Genomic DNA, 21,778 nt, shown 5'->3' on the forward strand with positions numbered 1-21,778 from the left:
GAGGCCGATGTTCAGGGTTGTTGGGGATACAACAATGAACAAAATAACCCCTACCCTTGCCGTCCTGTTCAGGGCTGCCAGATTTAGGAAATAACTATACGGAACATTCAGTAAAGCCTGAATTTCGGATAAACAGCGAATTTTATTTTTGTATAAGAAGTAGATTTTTGCATACAACACTTGGTACATCTTGATACTGAAAAATGATTTGTTGTTTATCTGAAGTTCAAATCCAACTGGGCATCCTGTATTTTATCTGCCAGTCTAGTCCTGCAGTTTACACTCTAGTGGGAGGAGAGCAGCAACCTGCAAGCCTATTAAATGTCAGGAGGTGCGTGTTTTGATAGGTGTTGGGGAGTGCCTCAGTGATAAGTGGACCTTTGGTCAGAAGTCCTGAGGAAGTGAGCCATGCAGTGGCTGCAGGAAGGAGTGACTGGGAAGACCTGGTAGAGCTGGGCCTGAAAAGCCAGGAGAGTAGTAAGAAATGAGGTCAGAGAGGCAACCTGGGGCCACACCATGTAGGGCCTTATGTAAGGACTTTGGGAAATCATTGGGAGCTTAAGAAGAAAGGATTTTAAGCTGGCTTTTCAGGTTTTAAAAAGATCACAGTCATTACTGTGTGGAAAATAGGATCAGAGGAGCGTCATAGGAGACCAGTTTGCTCCAGTCCAGCTAGAGATGATGATGAGAGGTGAGGGTGGCAGCAGGGGCAATGGCCAGCGTTCTGGACGCTTTAGAAGGCCGAGATAACAGTATTTTTTGGTGGGTTAGATGGAAGGTATGATAATAGGCGGAGCCACAGATGACTCCAGAAGCTTGAGGCGAAACAACTGAAAGAAGGGCATTACTGTGTGCCGAGAGTGGGAAGGTTTGGGTCATCCTTGAGAAGCCAACTTGATATTCAAATGGGGAAGTCCATGCTGCTGCTCTTGGTATATCCACTGGGAGTTCTGGGCAGAGATTGGGGCCTGAATTATAAGTTGGAGAGTTTTCAGGCATAAACTAAAGTGAAGTACTTTATGCATGTCAAAGAGAGTCACTTGAAATAATCTGTATACCTACATTCTGATCGTAGCAACTACAGTGCCCTTGTCTGGGGACTCCCACCCAAAGCCTAGGCCTGTGTCTGATTTCTTTTTAAGTGTTTAGCTCAGAGGTATGTCCCTGAAAACAATGACCCAATAAATATGTGATGACTACATAAGTGAGTGGCATTGCACAGTAGTATGGGTGGAATTTTGAATCAAGAAAAAATGGGATTAAATCATACTTCTGATACTAGCTCTGTTAGTATGAAAGCCACTTAATGTTTCTGAGCTTCAGTTTTCCTGCTCTGTAAAATGAGGATAAACCTGTGTTTCACAGAACAGACGATGAGATGAAGACTGTGACAGTGCTCTTGAAGCCCCAAGTCACGGTATAGTTGTTCCACTGTTAGTGTTCCCCCTTTTGTGATACTGGGGATTGAACCCAGCAGTGTTCTACCACTGAGTTACACCTCCACTCCTATTTTATTTATTTAAAAATGTTTGAAACATGGTCTCAGCCGGGCGTGGTGGCGCACGCTTGTAATCCCCGCGCTTGGGAGGCAGAGACAGGAGGATCGTGCAGGTTCGAAGCTAGCTGCGTGCTCTGGCTTAGGAGACCCTGTTTCCAAATAAAAATGTAAAAATAGGTCTGGGAGTGTAGCCCGGAGGTAGAAGGGCTTCCAGGAACCCCAGTACCACACACACACACACACACACACACAAAAAGAAACATGGTCTCTGATTTGTAGAGGGTCCTGCTAATTTTCCGAGGCTGAGATCCTCCTGTCTCAGTCTCCCAAATACTGGGATTATGTGCCACCATGCCAGACTATTGTCCCTTTTTGTTTGTAGAGCTCCGCTGTCCAAACAGAGTAGCCAGTAGCCACATATGGCAATTTAAGCATACATTTGACTTAAAGTGAAATAAAAATTCTGTATTTGTCCCTCAGCATCACTGGCCACTGTACCCAGTAACCATATGTGACTAGTGGCTGGTATGCTTTGAGGATTACACCTCTCCTATGTTGGGTAGACATCCTCTGGGATGCTGAGTCACCCTTTAATGCTGCTCACCTGGTATTTATTTTCTCTCAGGAGTTTTTGGATACCTCTTTGCCTCCTCCCTCATACCTGGGACTCTCAAGGCCAGAAATTGAGCCAACTCCCTAAGGGCTGGGGTTCTTGTCCTGAGAGGCCCATGCCCAAAGTGTAACCCAGATTTTTCTTTGGGGGTGCTCATACTCTGACCCCGTGCTTGTGAAGCCCCATTAATCTAGTCAAAGCTTTTCTGAGAGGCAGTGTGAGCTGGAGAAATCACTTCACAGTTCTGATGCTCTGACATTCCTGTGTGTAAGATGGGAATACTAACACTCCTTGCCCAGCCTTCTGCACCATGATTTATATGCTGTGAAGTGCCATGAAGGGTGAGTGAATATTGTCTGCTGAATATTCCCAGTAGCTCTCTGGGAAAGGGGGGGATGACAATTTCCTTGTGCTAAAAAATCACAATCTGTGTAAGGGACAAAGCCTTAAGACCTGTGCTGCCTTGGAAGACCCTGTAGAGTGCTTTCACCTGGGAGCTTGCCCAGTCGTAGTCAGAAGTCGGATGCAGGCCTCCTATTTCCTGGGATGGAGTTCTTTAAGATCTGGGCATCATCTCTCTTCTGGGATCTAAGTCTCTGACTGTTGCTACTTGGCAGCTGTGTGACCATGAGCAAATTACTGAGCCTCTTTGAGCCTCAATGTCTACTTTTGTGAAGTGGTGCTAGTAACAGTACTCAGGATTGGCTACATAATTTGTGAAAACCAGTGTGAGTGTAAATACAGGGCCTCTTGCTCAAAAAGCAGAAAAAAGCTTTTTTCTTCAATTTTTCTCAAATATGCTATGCTGTTTATTATTCACTACTTAATGTTGTGCTTCCTTAGGCCTGGTGGCGAGTATAGAGTGTCACAGGAATGTAGGTCCATGTCCCATAGCTTGGCATGCTTGCCTTCCCTTCCTCTCACTGTGCCTGCATCCAGACCCCACAGAATCAGGGCATTGCATGAGTAGGGGCTGGCAGCAGAGAACTCATCTGGAGGGGAGAGAGGAGACAAGAGAGGAGACAAGCTCACATGTGAACTGGGACTCCAAATACCTAGTCTATGAGCCATTGTTCAATCAGGCTTCACATACAGAACACAAAGACACAATTGTCAAGAATTCCAAGACTGTTACCCCAGAGCATTAAACCCCAAGCGTGGAACGCCCTTCTGAGTGGGACAATCTACGCAGCTGCACTGGTCATACACCAGCTTTAGTTGGTCCTGATGGTACGGAGCTCACAGAGTGATTATTGCAGAATCCATGTGCTTGACACAAAGTAAGTGCCCAATACATGCCAGCTGTTCCATTAATGCAATTATAACTGATTAAAAGAAACAGTGTATATTTACTACATGTGACTTTGATAATGTCTCAGTTGTAGGAACACATCTCCACTCATTTAATAGAAAGTGCTGCTTATATTTACTCTAAGATTCTTCTTTGGCATTATTTTCCTTGATGCTGTGCTAAGGTTGGAGTGGGAAGAAGGAACACAAGTGAACATTTAAAAATATGTAGGCATCAGGCATCTTTGTGGTAATCCTCACTGCAATAAGTTAACCCTTACTAGACAAGCATTTCATCTTTGACCAAGAAGGAAAGCGATGCTCAGAGGTTGAAAGGGTCCCACAATGAATCAGTGGTAGCTGCTGGGGCTTGAATCTGGATTTGTTCACCTTGGAAGCCTGGCTTCTGCACCTTGTTCCCAGGGCTAATCTGGCACAGCCCGCTGCCTGGTGCCTTTGCCTGCAGCTCATCTGGAAAGGGACCACCAGCTGAAGCCTCTCGGCTCTTCTGGGATGACCTCCTGGGTTTCCCCAACCCCTTCCCATCTTTTTGCTGCTCTGGTGGCAGCTGCATCCTGTACCCTGATGAGGGGCCTAAGGACAATGAGAAGGAGAAGGATTGGGTGGTAGGAAAGGGGCCAAGCACCACACTGAACAATGGCTTCTTTCCCCATGGCTCCCAAGCAGCCGGAAGCAGCAGCTGGTTCCCAGCATTATTGTGGGCAGGGGTGAGTTCCGTCCCTGCTGGGATTCTCCTTCTATTCCAGGCTCAGCCTCCTCTGAATAGTCGCAAACTTCTGTGCCTTTGTTTAGTAGTGGCCTGTTTCCCCAACTATAAACGGTGTCTTTAGCATCTATAACAGAATCCAGGGCTGGGAGGAACATAAGGGCTGTTTGCAGATCTGAATGATTAGAGTAGATGAAGCTTTAAAGAGTTTTTGGACATTGATTTTCTTGGTGATTCCCATCCATCCATCCATCCATCCTGCCCCAAGCAAGCCCCTACTTGCATAGGACCTCCTGTGCACTGCCCTGGAGTGCACAGTAATACTCAGACTCTGCTCTGCAATAGCTCCCTGGAAGCAGGCAGTGCCCACTTCCCCATCACAGGATAAATGCCCCAGAAAGCTTTATAGTGGGTGAAAAAAGCAAGGACCGAGTAGATTTATTTTAGGATGAGAATAATACTCCTAGGAGGAAAGAACTTGTACCACGGCCTTCAGCCCACGGCCCTGTCCTGCACTCCTGTCCTCTTCCCCTGGAGTTTGAGCTCGAGAGGAGGCTGCAAAATAGCCCAGGGTTGGCAGCACTGGATTTAAATCTCAGCCTCTCCACCCACTAGCCATGTGACATTAGGCAAGTTCTTTTTCCTCTGAGCCTGTTTCCTCATCTGGAAGTGAGAACTAACAGTGCTTACATCCTGGCAGTGCCTGTGTTAAGGGTTCAATTTAAATTTCTTTTTTTTTGCGGGTCTGGGGATGGAACCTAGGGGCATTTGACCTCAGAGCTACACCCCCTGCCCTATTTTTTATTCTTTATTTTGAAACCGGGTCTCACTGAGTTGCAGAGGGCCTCTGCAACTGAGGCTGTCCTCGAATTGCGATCCTCCAGGTCTCAGCCTCCCGAATGCTGGGATTACAAGCGTGCACCACCATGCCCGGCTCAATTTAAATTTCTAAGTGCACTCTGTTTTCTGAACTGTGGTGGGGGTCAGAAAACAGACCTTTGAGAAATCCCACTTGAACCAGGGAACATACTGCAAGCTGGGGAGAAGATGATTGGATCAGAAAGGGAGGTTCTTCTAATTGAAGAAGGGTCTACAGCCATACCACCCTGAATGCCCCAAATCTCACCTCACAGAGGAAGGATCTGGTGCTTTCCTGCTCCAGTTCCAGGCGATACCAGGGTCTTCTTATCCACGGAGACTAGCGTTACCAAGACAGTAAAAGCAGCCGTGTGCTGCCCTCTGCTGGTTTTCTTAACAACAGCATTGTCTTACATGTGGACAATTCCTATATTCACATATAATGCTAATTCTATGTCCAGCTGTGTATTGAGTCCACCTCAAGATCATATTCTGTCCAGCCCTGTATTTGGTCCACCTCAAGATCATATTCTGAAAAAAATAATATTCCACTGATTAAGGGCTCCTAGTGAGTGTTTTGAAGAGAGACACACATGTGTAAACGATAAAGGTGTGATCAACACCTTGAAATAAGGTGCAGAAAGGATAACACCTGGAAAAGTTTTCAAATGGTAATGGTCTTTAGGTAATTAACCAATTAGTTCCTTAGTTCAGTGACTCACTTATCCATTATATATTTATTTATCATGTAATGTATTCTAAACTTAATCTTTCTGGAGGTACAAAAGGGAAAATTACACAAAAATTTGTGCCTGCATGAAGCTTATGAAGGGAAAATTAATAAACAAGATAGGGAAACATATGTTGTGTTAGACAATGATTCTAAGGAGAAAAATAAAACATGTAATGAAGACAGGTGGTATTGCTAAATGAGGTAATATTTGAAAAAAGACCCAAGGGAGAGAAAACAGCTTCTGAGCACAATTGAGTTAGTGGTACTGCACGTTCTGTCCTGCATAGATATCTAGAAAACTGGACACATGTAAGAAATAACTGTTTAGACACTGGACAACAATTTGCACAGGACTGTGATCCCTGAGGGAGAAAGAACAAAGTGAGCCCGAAAATCACCTGAGATTTCTGCCTGAAGACACTTTCTGGAAGATCAGAGTGTGTGTGTAGGAGCTACTCAGAAAAAGAGCTCCAGATGTCTGTAGGATCTTGGTTATGCATGCATAAGAGAACACTTCATGAGCACAAATAATAACTACTGATAAGTATGAGCTGAATAACTTCCAGAACACAGACAGAGATGAGAGGTATTCAAGATCCAGTTGGCCAGAGTTGAGAGAAACTATAAAATTTTGCTGAGACACCAAATAAGATCTAAATAAATGAAGGCATATACTATGTTCATGGATTATAAAACATTACTAAGATGTCAGTTACTCCCCAATGGAACTACAGACTCAGTGCAGTCTTAAGCAAAATTCTAGAAGGCTTTTTATTTTTTTAATAGATAACAATCTGAGTCTTGTCAATTAAAAAAAATATATTGTAGTATTGGAGGTGGAACCTAGGGGCATTCTACCTCCAAACTACACATCCAGCCCTATTTTTTTTCTTTTTTTTATTGGTGCACTGTATTCATACATCATAGTGGGATACAAACTTTTGTAGACATACATGCACACATCGCCCAGTCAGCCCCCACCCGATCCCCACCCCATTCTCTCCCCATCCCTCCCTCCCATGCTTGGCTTAGTGGTTGACATCTAGTATTATAGCAATTTATCCAAAATTAAAAATGATAATCTCACATAACAGTTTCATTTGTCTGATACCAAGCTTTTGATGACTTAACGATAACATTTCAATATTTCTTTTTACTTTCGTTCTTACCAGAGAATATTTTTTTTCTATTTTTTTTAGGTGAAACTATCATATATTTATATATTTATTTTTCAGAAAAAAAATCTATCCTAATATGGAATATGGACTCTAGATACCCAAAACGATCTTGAAAAAGAACAAAGCTAGAAGATATATATTTTCTGATTTCAAACCATATAAAGCTACAATAATTGAAACAGTGTAGTACTGTTAAAAAGGCAGATATATAAACCATTGGAGTTAAAAGCCTAGAGCTAAATTCTTCCCTATATTGTCAAGTTATTTTTGACAAGGTTTCCACGAACATTTGGTGGTGGAAATAATAATCTTTTAATTAAATATTGTTGAAACATAATAATTACATGGAAAAGAATAAAGTTGGACCCTTACCTAATCCCATATACAAATATTAACTCAAAATAGATAAAAGACCTAAATATAAATCTTAAGACTATAAACTTTTAGGAGAAAATCTGGGTCATAAAACCTCACAACACTGAAATTGGCAGTGATTTCTTGGATATGATTTCAATGGCACAGGCAACAGAAGAGTATACAAACTCCCTAAAAAATAAAAAAATATTGTATATCCAAAGACAATGTAAACAGAGTTAACAATTACTAATAGAATGGGATAAAATATTTCCAAATGCTATATCTGAAGGTATATTAATATTCCAACTAGAAATCCTAAAAATTAACAACAATAAAGGCAAACAATACCATTTAGAGATAGGTAAAAGACTAACATAAGTAATGAATCTCTACAGATAACCAATCTTAGTTGACTGTTTTTATTCTTTATTTTGAGACAGGCTCTCACTGAGTTGCAAAGGGTCTCACTAAGTAGTAGCTGAGGCTATCTGCGAACCGTGATCCTCCTGTCTCAGCCTTCCAAATGAATATATTTTAATATATGTGAAAATGCAAAGAAATTGGTATAGTCAAAAAGTTCTTGAAAAAGAAGAAAATGAAGATTTACATTATATTATTCTAAGACTTAACAGAATGTTATGATAACCAAGATATGAGGAAAGTTGAAGGGACAAATCACATGGAAATCAAGGGAGATAACATCTCAAGCAGGGAGAAGGAAAAGTCAGAGGACCCCAGGTGGAAGTGCATTTGGCATGTTTGAGGACCAGTTGAGGGTACCAGTATGGCTGCAGCAGAATGATAGATGTAGATACTAGCAGGATATGAAATCAGACAGTTAACAAAACCCCGGGTAATTTAGGACCATGTAAAATCTTGTAAAGAGTATGGCTAGGGGGTAGGGGGTTATTAGCGAGTTTTTTTTTGTACTGGGGATGAAACCCAGGGGTGTTCTATCTCCAAGTTACACCCCCAGCCCTATTTTTTATTCTTTATTTTGAAACAAGGTTTCACTGAGTTGCAAAGGGCCTCACTAAGTAGCTGAGACTGTTTACAAACTGTGATCCTCCTGTCTCAAACTCCTAAATGTTGGGATTACAGGCGTGTGCCACCATGCCTGGCTCCATTATTGAGTCTTGATAAGATGATTGTATGCGATAGTAGAAGATGGCGACCGAGAAAAGCGGGGCTTAAGAGTCCCGCTAACAACCAATCTCCATACCACAAAAAGAGCGCCTTTCATAGCCAGAAAACACCATCACCAGAAAAACAAAAAAACCACCAGGCTCCAGAGAGAAAGCGGACTGAGAACAGAGCTCAGGGCCACAGAGGAGACACACGCGCCCGAGGACGCGGCAGCAGCGCCATACTGCCGGCGGCAGCGGCGAACTCAGCGGACGGCTACAGCAAGCCGAGGTGAGCCGATGCGGTACAGCCAGGCGGGATCTTTCGGCGCAGACAGCATTTAAAGCTCCCAGTGGCTGAGCTCAGCACACGCTGCAGGGATTCAGAGTGGAAATCAAAACCAGAGAAGAAAAAATACGCCAGCCTCATGGCCGAGGGCGTGGCAGAGGCGCCATATTGCCACCGGCGGCGGCAGCAGCAGTGAATTCACTGAGTCCAGTACAGCTACATCTGCGTACTCAAGAACAGTGAGTCAAATTGCGGGCCACAGAGGAGAAATCGCAGTATTGGGCCTCCTGGGACTTGACCCAGTGAGGGAGTGGTGGTGGCAGAGATATCACACCATAGGAGAGCGTACAACCTGGCACCCCCCATAGTTTAAAGCAGCCTCTATCGACTCCCTGGGTCGGAGACTCTGTGATACAACCCAGTAAAGGAGTAGTGGGGTCTGAGATAATACAGACTCGAGATCCAGAGCACCTTAAGTGAAGCCACAGTGACCCAAGGGAAGAACCCAGAGAAGGCACAAACCTCCGAAATCATGGGAAAGAGGAATAACACTGGAGTAATGAATGTGCACAACACCACAACATCAGAACCTGATAAAACAGAAAATCAGAGATTTCTAGAAGATCAAATCAGGAAAATAACTGTAGAAATAATAGAGGTGCTTCGAAAAGAACTCAGAGAGAGCCAAAAAGAGATAAAGGATGCAATTAATGAAGTAAAGGCCTCAATTCAAAGCACAAACAACCGATTAGACCACATGGAGAACAGAATCTCGCTCTTAGAAGATGAGCAATCCAAAAATGAATGCATAGTTTCTAATCTAGAAAAAGATATCCAACAGCAGGAATCTGACATTGAAGAAATATGGGCCCATCTTAAGAGAGCTAACCTAAGAATAATTGGAATAGAGGAGGGAAAAGAAAGTGAAACCAAAGGGATCAACAATCTCTTCAAGGAAGTAATAGCAGAAAATTTTCCAAATATAGAGCAAGAGGTTGATACACAGATCCAGGAAACTTATAGAACTCCCTTTAGACAGGATCGGAGAAGAGGATCCCCACGCCACATAATTGTCAAAATGACCACTGTGGAAGCCAAGCAGAGAATCTTAAAGGCAACAAAAACAAAGGGCCAAGTGACATTCAGAGGCAAACCAATTAGAATCACTCCAGACTTCCCAAACCAAGTCATGAGAGCCAGAAGGGCTTGGAGTAACATATTCCAAACTCTGAAAGAAAACAACTTCCAGCCAAAAATTTCCTACCCAGCAAAACTTTCTATCAAATTAGATGGAGAAATAAGAAGCTTCCATGACAAACAGAAACTGAAGGAATTTTTGTCTTCAAAACCAGCGCTAGAGAAAATACTCAAAGAGATTAACTACAAAGAAGAAATAGGTAACACTCACCAGAACCAGAGAAACAAGAGCTTCCATCCAACAGACAACTAAGATTGGTTATCTGTGGAGATTCATTATTTATGTTAGTCTTTTACCTATCTCTAAATTGTATTGTTTGCCTTTATTGTTGTTAATTTTTAGGATTTCTAGTTGGAATATTAATATACCTTCAGATATAGCATTTGGAAATATTTTATCCAATTCTATTAGTAACTTTTAACTCTGTTTACATTGTCTTTGGATATACAATATTTTCTTTTATTTTTTAGGGAGTTTGTATATTCTTCTGTTGCCTGTGCCATTGAAATCATATCCAAGAAATCACTGCCAATTTCAATGTTGTGAGGTTTTATGACCCAGATTTTCTCCTAAAAGTTTATAGTCTTAAGATTTATATTTAGGTCTTTTATCTAGTTTGAGTTAATACTTGTATGTGGGATTAGGTAAGGGTCCAATTTTATTCTTTTCCATGTAATTATTATTTTTCAACAATATTTAGTTAAAAGATTATTATTTCCACCACCAAATCTTCGTGGAAACCTTGTCAAAAATAACTTGACAATATACGGAAGAATTTAGCTCTAGGCTTGTATTTAACTCCAATGGTCTATATATCTGCCTTTAGAACAGTACTACACTGCTTCAATTATTGTAGCTTTATATGGTTTGAAATCAGAAAATATACATCTTCTTGCTTTGTTTTTGCTTCGAGATTGTTTTGGGTATCTAGAGTCCATATTCCATATCAGGATAGATTTTTTTCTGAAAAATAAATATATGATAGTTTCACCTAAAAAAAAAAGAAAAAAATATTCTCTGGTAAGAAAGAAAGCAAAAAGAAATATTGAAATGTTATCTTTAAGTCATCAAAAGCTTGGTATCAGACAAATGAAACTGTTATGTGAGATTATCATTTTTAATTTTGGATAAATTGCTATAATACTAGATGTCAACCCCTAAGCCAAGCATGGGAGGGAGGGATGGGGAGAGAATGGGGTGGGGATTGGGTGGGGGCTGACTGGGCGATGTGTGCATGTATGTCTACAAAAGTTTGTATCCCACTATGATGTATGAATACAGTGCACCAATAAAATAAAATAAAAAAAAAAGATGATTGTATGCTCTCTTAGTGTTTTAGCAGATCTTTCTGGTTGATGTGCTCAAAATAGAATTAAAGAAGGCAACAGAAGAAGCAAGGAAGTCAATTTAGAGGCTACTGCAGTAGTACAGAGAGGATGGTTGTGTGGACCAAGGTGGAGACAGCATGAATTGGTTTGTGGATACATTTCAAAGGAGGTGCTGACTGAATTTGCGGATGAATTGCATATGGGACAGGACAGAAAGGAAGGAAATAAAGGAGGGGGAGGGAGAAGGGGAGAAAGTTAGGGCCTGGGTGACTGGAAGACAGAATAGCCAGTTGTTGAGATGGGGAAGATGGTAAGAGAAGTCATTGTGGGAGGAACAGATCAGGTGCTTTGTGATAGACTTGTTGAATCTGAGATGCCTAGTAGGCATCCATGTGGATCTATTAAACAGTAGATATTTGAATCTAAGGTTCAGGTCAGGAGTCTAGGTGCTAGGTGTATATAAAACCACAGGACTAGATTAGATCTGCAGTGTGATGGCTGGAAACAGAGAATGAGTTTCAAGGACTGAGCCCTGGGGATCCTCCATTCTCCAGCTTGGGGCCTGAAGAAATTGCAGGAAGGAAAGCTTTGTCATAAGCAAAGGTGTATAGGGACAGAGGCTACCAATAATGTTAAAAATAAGGGCAGAGAGGTCCTGAAGGGCCTTGAATGATAGGATAAGGACATCACTGAAGGGTTTCTGAAGAGACAGAATCATGGCCAGAGTCACAAGTTAGAGAGGTTGCTTTGGCAGCACTGAGGGGGTGAAATGGAGGTTAGGGTGGGGCAGAGCCCAGAGGTCTGAAGACCAGGCGAGAGGCGAGAGCAAAGAGAAAGCCATTATATTCAGCTAGATGGAGGCCAGCGGACTCTGGATACGGGATTTCCCTGGGCCTCTCCAGTGTAAAAGTCTCCAAGAATTTGTCTGCCAAAGATTCCACCTGGACTTTTCTGGTTGGCCTGAACCCTGAGTATTTATTTATTTATTTTGTGCTCAAGTACAAATTTAATAAAGCCTTTGATACATCTTAAGTTATCTACAAAAACCCCACAACTTTTAGAGCCATCAAGAGCCATTCAGGTGTCAATAAACACCAGCTATAAGTAGACTCAATGTTTTAGATAGTGCAATATCACAGCTGCTGAAAAGAATTGAAGTGGAACCACAAATTACTCCTCCTCATCAAGTAGACAAAGTTGACGGTGCTTACAAACCACTCTTCAAGTCCTCACATAATAGGAAGTTCTCAGGAAATAGGAATCAAGGTGGGCTCAGTCTTCTCTGTTCATGTCCACAGTCAATGGGCCCTTCCTCTGCGGGACCTGGAGCCTTCGCAGTGGGCTTGGAGGCCGAGGCCCACGCGCACCGCGCACCACCTCTGCTCCGCATCCTGCTTTTTGTTTTCTTCCTTTTAATTTCCATTTCAGTTCACACTTCATTCCCTCTTTCAGCCCTTACATGCTCCTTTGCCCTCTTTTTCCCCCTTTATTTTGAGAACTTTCTCCAGAGCCAGGGCGTCAAGGCAGAGGCCCTGTGAGTGGGCCGTGGTGACAGCCACCCACCTCTCATGCCCCATCCTGCCCTTGTGCTCACCCCCCAACTGAGGCCAGAGTAGAAGCCAGAGGGCCTGATCCCTGCCCACTCTGAACTCACTTAGGGCTCCTACCTCCACAAGGCAATGAGACGCCGTCCAGCAGGAGCTGTTCCCACAGCCTCCATCAGGGCTGCGGCTGGGTCCTGTTGAGGCCCAGAAGAGCCCCTGGGCAAGGAACTTAGACAGGAAGTATGGCTTAAGATTTGTCAGTCACCTCTGCTTCTATGGACTTAACTCCTTAAACACGACTCCTTTAAAAGTGTCTGCCGACTACACGTGTGCACTGTTTCTACGTAGATGCTGAACCCTGAGTATTTAAAAAAAAAAAAAAATTCGCTGCGGGTTCTGTCCATGGTGCTTATGCTTATGTGTAACTTCCCATTTCCACCTCTGGAGGGCACACCTGCATTCCCATCTCAGAATCTACAAGCTCAGCACCATCACTGCGTGGCCAGCAGCACGGGGCTCTGGGGTTCGGCTAAGAGAGGGTTTGGCATGTGTGCTGGCTTTACCTCTGTTGGGTGCCCCAGGTCGTGGTTGCATTGATGGAGAAAGCTTCAGATCTAGGGAATGGGAGGGCTCTGACCCACCGCTTTCCTAGGCCCCACCTCTCTCTGTGGCTGGGGTGTCGAGGTGGCGCAGCACTTGCCTGCTCCTTCCTTTTGTTCCTCACAGTGGCTGGTCCCCACTCTGCTCGGCAGTTATCCAAGGCAGCGTGTAGGCCCAAGCTTTGGGGCATTTTTTTATGTTAACTTTTCCTGAAAGACCCCTTGTGCTTCCTTCATCTAGATACAGCCTAGTGCCAGTCAATGCCCAAGTAAGGCAGACTGTTTCTGAAAGCCTTCCCTGATCCCTCCCACATTAGGTGCCTGTTCCTCTTCCTCCTCTTTTTTTTTTTCCCTTCGGGTCTGGGGATGGAACCCAGGGGCATTTGATCTCCGCACTACACCCCTTGCCCTATTTTTTATTCTTTATTTTGAAACCGGGTCTCACTGAGTTGCAGAGGCCTCACTAAGTAGCTGAGGCTGTCCATGAACCGCGATCCTCCTGTCTCAGCCTCCTGAATACTGGAATTACAAGCGTGCGCCTGACCCTCTTCCCTCTTTCTCTTCTTAATGAACACTCAAATTGGCTTATCTATTACCTTGACTTCTGACACAGTCCTCCATTGGTCCTCATGTAGACTAACTTCCTTTTCTCCATACTTTCTTCTTTTTATTCCTTTTTTTCATTCTCTCTCTCCCCTTTCTGTTCTTTTCCTTCTCTCTCCCCAGAAACAAACAACTCAACCCAATCCAATAAGTAAGAACATTGATTTATACTTAAGAATCCATGCCCAGGTATCATCAGCCTGAAATTTATATTTCTAAATTTCTTGAGTAAGAATACATATTAGGTAGCCTTTATTTTATTTTATTTTTTTGTTTTAATTTTTTGTCTGTGTGTGGTCCTAGGGATTGAACTTAGGGGCATTGTACCTCTGAACTACACTCAGTCCTTTTTTATTTTTTTGCTTTTGAAACAAGTTCTCCCTAAATTGCTGAGAGTCTAGCTGAGTTGCTGAGGCTGGCCTTGAACCTTCAGTCGTCATATATCAGCCTCCCACGTACTGGGATTATAGGCATACACCACCACCCCTATCTGTTTTAGTTGTTAAGTATTTATTTATTTATTTATTTGCGGCACTGGGGATTCCAGGGGCATTCTACCTCCGAGCTACACCCCCAGTACTACTTTTTATTCCTTATTTGAAACAGGGTCTCAATAATTGTGAGGGCCTCACTAAGTAGCTGAGGATAGCCAAGAACCTGCAATCCTCCTGTCTCAGCCTCCCAAGTACTGGGATTACAAACCACTATGCCTGGTAGTTATTTAAGTTTTTAAAAAGGGCATCATGCTGTATGCAATCTTCTGATACCTGCTTTTCTATTTTAACATAATTTTACCAAGATTCATTCAAGTTGTTCTGTGGACTAGTTCACTCAATTCTGTTGATGTATATACATATATGGGCATTGGAATTGTTGCCATTGTTTGCTAGGACAAATAATACTGCTAAAAATATTGTCACTCATGTACCCTAGTTCTTGTGTTCTTGTACATACAGCCACATGCACATATGCACATAATCTTGAAGTAGTAGAATTCCTTGCTTGCAAAGTATGTAAAAATTCAACTTTACAAGATAATACTAAATTGTTTTTCAAAATGGTGGTATCAATGCACAATCCCATCAATAATGTATAGTAGAATGGCTGACTCACATTCTCTCTCTCTCTTTTTTTTGTGTGGTGGTACTAGGGTATTTCTGGAAGCCCTTCTACCTCCGGGCTACACTCCCAGACCTATTTTTACATTTTTATTTGGAAACAGGGTCTCTTAAGCCAGCAAGACTGGCTTTGAATCTGCGTGATCCTCCTGTCTCCACCTCCCAAGTGCGGGGATTACAAGCGTGTGCCACTACACCCAGCTCACATTCTCTTTAACACTTGCTATTGCTAGTAAATCTTTCTAGAATGAATGGGGATAGGGCAATTTGAATTTCACCGTAGTTTTTAAGTTTTATTTCCCTTATTACTAACAAGGTTGAGCCAATGTTTATAGAATCTATGGCTTCCTTTTTTGTGAAATGTTTTTGACCTCTGCTTACTTTTCCTATTGTTTTTTTTCCCCCTCTGGATGATTTGAGGCATTTTATAGGTTCTTGATATAAATATTTTGCTATTTGTCTGTTACAGTTATTCATCCCCCCCATTACCTCCTGTCTCTCTTTGATAATGGGAATTGAAGCCATGGGCATTCTATCTCTGAGTTATACCCCAGCCATATTTGATTTTATGTTTTTGAAACAGGGTCTCACTAGGTTTCTGAGAGTCTTGCTACATTGCTTAAACCTGCAATCCTCCTGTCTTAGCCTCCCAAGTGCTGGGATTATAGGCATGAACCACCATAACTGGCTTTTTAAAAAAATTTGGTACTAGAGATTGAATTCACGAGCATCCTACCTCTGAGACTTTTTTTACCCCTAGCCTTTTAAAATTTTGAAACAGGATCTTGCTAAGTTGTTGAGACTGTCCTCAAACCTATGATCCTCTGTTTCAGTCTTCTAAATACTGGGATTACAGGTGTGTACCACCACACCTGACTTCTTTTCTTTCATTAAAAATGCATTTTATCAAGAGAAGTAATTATTTCAATATAATTATTATAGTAATATTTTCTTTTATGACTAGCTCAAATTTTTGGATAAATTGTTTAAGAAATAACTCCCTAGGTCAAAGTTATAAAGATACTAGCCTATGTTTTATATATTAAATGCTTTTTTTTTTTTTGGTGGTACTGGGGTTCCTGGAAGCCCTTCTACCTCCGGGCTACACTCCCAGACCTATTTTTACATTTTTATTTGGAAACAGGGTCTCCTAAGCCAGCATGCGCGGCTGGCTTCGAACCTGCGCAATCCTCCTGTCTCTGCCTCCCAAGCGCGGGGATTACAAGCGTGTGCCACCACGCCCGGCATATTAAATGCTTTAAAGCTTTATATTTTCCATTAGTCTTTGGTCCATCTAGAGCATATTTTTTTGTGTATAGGGAAAAATAGAAATTCAGTCTAATTTTTCATTTCTGTCTTATTATGTGGTAAATATATTTTAGGGTTGTCTATTTTAAGCAGTTTTGGCCATCACACTGTCTCAATTACCATTATTTTATAATATGTTCCGATAACTGGCAAGACAAATTCTTTCTGTTTTTCCCCCCAGAAATATCTTGGGTATTCTTGGATTCATTTTTATTGTTAATTTACAATAAGCTTGCCAAATTTCTTTTTAAAAATTTCTGTGGGAGCCAGGCGTAGTGGCACATGCTTGTAATCCCTGCTCTTGGGAGGCTGAGACAGGAGGATTACACTGGTTTGAAGCCAGCCTCAGCTACATAGTGAGGCTCCCAGCAACTTAGTGAGACCCTGTTTCCAAATAAAATATAAAAAATAGGTCTGGGAGTGCAGCCCAGAGGTAGAAAGCCTCTGGATTCCACTCCCAGTACTACACACACAAAATCTCTGTGGGGATTTTGATTGGGGTTGCATTCAATTTAAAATTAACCTTTTAACAATATTAAGTATATCTATTTATAAACATGAGAGAAACATTGTCTCCATTTATTCCTCCTCCTACTTCACCATTACCACCACCACCAGGGCCTTGCATAAACACTCCATCACTGAGTTATACCTTCAGCCCCTTAAAATTATTATTATTTATTTAAATTTTGAGACAGGCTGTTATGGTTTGGATTTAAAATGTTCTCCCAAACCTCATGTGTGGGCAATTTAGAGAGGCAAGACATGGCTGGAGAGGGTGGTCCCTAGGGCATAGCCTTGGGGACTGTATCTGTCTATGGCCCCTTATTGAGCACTGTGCTATACATTTTACATAACTAATTTAATTTTCCTAACAACACTGAGTAAAATTATTAGCTTCATTTTTGTGGTACTGGGGATGGAACCCAGGGACCTTTTACCTCTGGGCTATACTCTCAGACTTATTTTATATTTTTCTTTAGAATCAGGATCTCACTAAGGTACTGAGAGCCTCACTAAGTAGCTAAGGCTGGCTCTGAACCCGTGCAATCTTCCTGTCTCAGCCCCCCAAGTACTGGGATTATAAGTATGTGCCACCATGACCAGCCTAGCTTCTTTTTTTAAATTTATTTTTACTTTTTAAAATTTTTTAATTTTTTTGAGGCTGTGGAAATGGAACTCAGGGGCATTTGACCTCCAAACTATATCCCCTGCCCTATTTTTTTATTATTTATTTTGAAACAGGGTCTCACTAAGTTGTAGAGGGCCTCACTAAGTAGCTGAGGCTGTCCGTGAACTGCGATCCTCCAGTCTCAGCCTCCTAATGCTGGGATTACAAGTGTGCGCCACCACACCTGGCTCTTTCTCCTCCTCCTCCTCTTCCTCCTCTTTCTCCTTCTCCTCCTCCTCCTCCTCCTCCTCTTTCCACATAGCCAAAGAGGCAGAACTTGGATTTGAACTCAGGTTTTACTCTTAACACTTTTCTCGTAATCATTGTTCTTCACTGCTTCCCCAGTGAATTAATAAGTGAACATTGGGAAGAAGGATCAGGGTGCCTCCTTCAATCTCTAGGGCCTTTTGGAGGGTGTCTTGAGGTCTCTATTTCCCTGGAGAAGTTTGGGCATAAGACTACTAGTTATGGTTATCTAAGGAAGTCCAAGTGTGATGGCGTATGTCTGTAATCCCAGGAGTTGAGAGGCTGAGACAGGATGATCACAGGTGTGTGGCCAGCCTCAGCAACATAGTGAGGTTCTATGCAACTTAGTGATATCCTGTTTTATTTTTTATTTATTATTCTTTAAAATTTTATGTGGAATATACTGAAAATGGCATACATTCAGACTGAGATCCTGTTTTAAAAATAAAGAATAAAATATGGCTGAGGTGTAGCTCAGAGGTAGAATACTCCTGGGTTCAATCCCCAGTATCCCTCTGCAAGCATTGCGATTAGCACTGAGCTCCCTGGAAGCCAAGGTACAAAGGAAATCACAATAGACATCAGTCCTTGATTTCATGAAATCCACTGAGTTCAAGTGTTCCTTGACTAAGCAATTTCTTAATCAAATAAGCCTGATAAACACTGCATACATTATATTCCACATCCTGCTTGAAAATTCCTAGTTATCATTGCATAATGAAGGCTCTGAGACATCTTGCAATAAAATTTAATTATGTTTACTCAGAGTTTCACGAGTTTAATTAATTGTGGAGTCTCTTTCTCAAGGAAATTTAATTAAGTCACTGTTCTGAGTAGTTTATCTTGCTAAATTCTTAGTTACATAGGCTTTCTCATCAGACAAGAACTCCCCCATGCCCAATTCTAAATTCTTAGGAAGGGCCAAATATATCTGTGTTTCTCTACCAGTTTGTCCCTTCTTGTCTGTTTGAATCTTTTTCTACCTGTACGAGTCTGTCAGTCTCCAGGATTTTCTGCAGGTATGGGAGCCAGGATAAATTTCCCTGGTGGAAATGTGTCAATGGTGACCTAGTGAGTTTAGTGGGGTGAAGTCAAAGCAAAGCTTTAGAGATGGGGGTGCCTGGGAAGCCTATAAAGAGTTGTCCCAGGAAATCCAAAGTGAGAGTGTGTAAAGTTCAGAAGTGACTTGGGAACCTCATTGAACACGAGGTGGTGTATACTCGGAGGCGGCTGGCTCTGGTGACTGTTTTCCATGTGTCTCCATTCTCTGCTTTGAAGGTGATGGGTCTGAGGAGCATAAAGAGGATTATGCCTAGAGGCAGTGATCAGAGACCTGCAGGTCCTCTGGGGCTTGACTTTTGCCTTTTCTCTTTTAGGCCTGAAAATATGGAGGCCTTGGAAAAGGCTGGCAGATAAAGCTGGCCTTCCCTTGACTCTTGTAGATACACACAGTCTGCGTTCCACCCCAAGACCTGCCTGAAGTATGACTGTCCCCCTCATCAGATCAGACCTCCTCAAGGGCAGGACCAGCTTCTTCCATCTTCTGGGGTTCCCCAGTGCTCAGAGTGGTAGGGAAGGGGGCACCAAAAAGTGCTTGACCACTAACATTTGTGGAGTAGCTCAGGATTTTCAAAATATTCCATAGACCAAAATATTCCACAGCAACTCTGAAACATGGCAGGGGTCGTCACCCCATTTTAGAGCTAAGGAAACAGGCTCAGAGAGATGAAAAGTTTGTACCAACTTCATACCTTTGGTGAGTAGCTGGTGGACTATATGGTATACCATATCTTCTGCTTGTGGAAGGATCCATGCCAAGGCTGATAGCCACCTAATGGCGATGCTCAGGGTAAGGGGATTCCTGGTGTGGGTAGGAGGAGAGGGAGTTGTGTCTGGTCTTAGCTAGCATCTGTGATTCTCTCCCCATTGGAACCTACCCCTTCTGGCCAGCAGAGGGAAGCACTGAAACATAAAAACTTCTGAAGCCTGGGTTTGGTTTAGGTTCATCCTTGCTGTGATCAGAGCAAGGTTTTAGGCAAATAATGACAGCCATTTGCATAATATCACCTATGCGCCTGAATCATTCTATACATTATTTTTAATCCTTAGAAATCTCTGCATGGCAGAGATGACTGCTTCCATTTTCCAGAGGGAAACTGGCTCAGAGGCTGAGTCTTGCCCAAGGCCATGGTGTTGGTAAATGGTTTGCCTGGGATTTGAATCAGGTCTGTTGGTTTCCAAGAACTGGTACCTTTCCCTTAGGTAGCCCAAAGCAAATGTTGGTTAAGTAAACTGTGGAATGAAGTCAGGGAAGCGACTCCCTCCCTCCCAGCCATGGAAGTCAGCACGACACAGGGCAAAGTACAGATTCCTGGCATTGAGGAAGAAATTATTCTGCTTCTGCCTCCTGCCTCCCATTTCTGTCCCTGCCAATGTCTCCATCCCACCCCTACTCATTATTCTGAAGCTGCTGCCAATACTTATTTTCCATCCAAAGCTGGGGTGGGAACGAGATGTTTGTAGTTAGAATCTGGGGCATGACCTGGGCTGGGCACTCACTTCTGGTCTCTGCACTTGTTGGTCATCTGGGTCTTTCTCTGTTGCTCCATCTGCATCCAGGTCTTCTCAGTGGCCACATCCCGGCTCAAGCCTCCATCATCTCTTGCACCCCTCCTCACTGGTCTCCCGCTTTCCAGTCTCTTCTTCCCCCTCCCTACATTAATCTTCACATAAGCCAAGTGTGGTGGTGTATGCCTGTAATCCCAGCACTTGGGAGGGTGAGACAGGAGGATCGAAGGTTGGAGAATAAAGTGAGATTCACAGCAACCCAGTGAGACTCTGTTTCAAAACAAAAAAGTAAAAAGGGCTGGGGGTGTAGCTCAGTGATAGAAAACCCCGGAGTTCAATCCCTAGTACCACAAACAACAACAACAACAACAACAACAACAACAACAACGACAACAACAAAAGCCCAACTTCACATAATTTCCTAAGTGGACCTCATAGCCATGCCCTCATACCTCTGGGATCCTTCTGCACTGTTCATGGTCTGGAAAACCTCCAGTTCCTCAGTGGCCTGCAAGAGCAGGTGTGATCTGGGGCTGACCTTCTTCTCCAGCCCCTTTCCTCAGTCTGCACCAGCACATGTCCACTGCCCTGGTGTCTTAGTATTCTCAGAGCTATATACAAAGACCTGACCACATAACTTAGAGATAGGAAGATTTATTTGCTCATGATTTTTCTTGGGAGCTTTGGGGTTCAGTCCATGGGAGGCTGGGGACCACAGATCTCAGGGCATAGCCATGGAAAATGGAAAGAGGGAGAGCACAAGGCTTCAGTCTCACTTCATGGAGGCCAGAAGCAAGAGAGAGAGCGCAAGAGGAGGAAGAACGATATATAATCTCCAAGGCTGCAGCCCAGGGACTCACCTTCTGCAGCCACCCCTACCAGCCCAGGCCACCACCCAGATCCATCCATTACAATGGATTTATCCACTGCTGAGGTTGCAACCAAGTCTTGCTTCCAAGATTGTTACCCAGTTTCCGTGAGGGCTGGGGGACATTCTGTTTTGAAACCATTATACCTGGCTTTATCCAACACTGAACAACTGACCCTGCCTCTGTAGCCTTCCCTAACCCTCCTATGTCCTCTGCTAGGAAGTGCTAGTTTATCTTTCCAGACTCTGCTCTGGTGGTTCTGCTCCCGTGAAAGCTTCCATGACTTCCCTTTTAGCCCAGCAGGAACAAATTCTTTCTTCCTTCCTCTCCTCTTCGCAGGGCCCAGCATCAAAAATATTTGCCCACTTGGATTCATCTTTTGTCTTTCTCTCCCATCTGTTTGTGAGCTCATGCAGGGCAGAGTCTACATCTGAGATACATCTGTGGCCCCAGCCCTCATGCCAGGCCCAGCACACAGCAGCCGCTTAGTGGGTGTTTACCGAGTGCCTGCAGGGGATCTCAAAGGGCGTCACTGCTCTAGTCTATGGTTTCAGGTTCC

The sequence above is a fragment of the Muscardinus avellanarius genome (genome assembly GCF_963383645.1).
Source record: "Muscardinus avellanarius genome assembly, chromosome: 3".
Classification (NCBI taxonomy): domain Eukaryota; kingdom Metazoa; phylum Chordata; class Mammalia; order Rodentia; family Gliridae; genus Muscardinus; species Muscardinus avellanarius.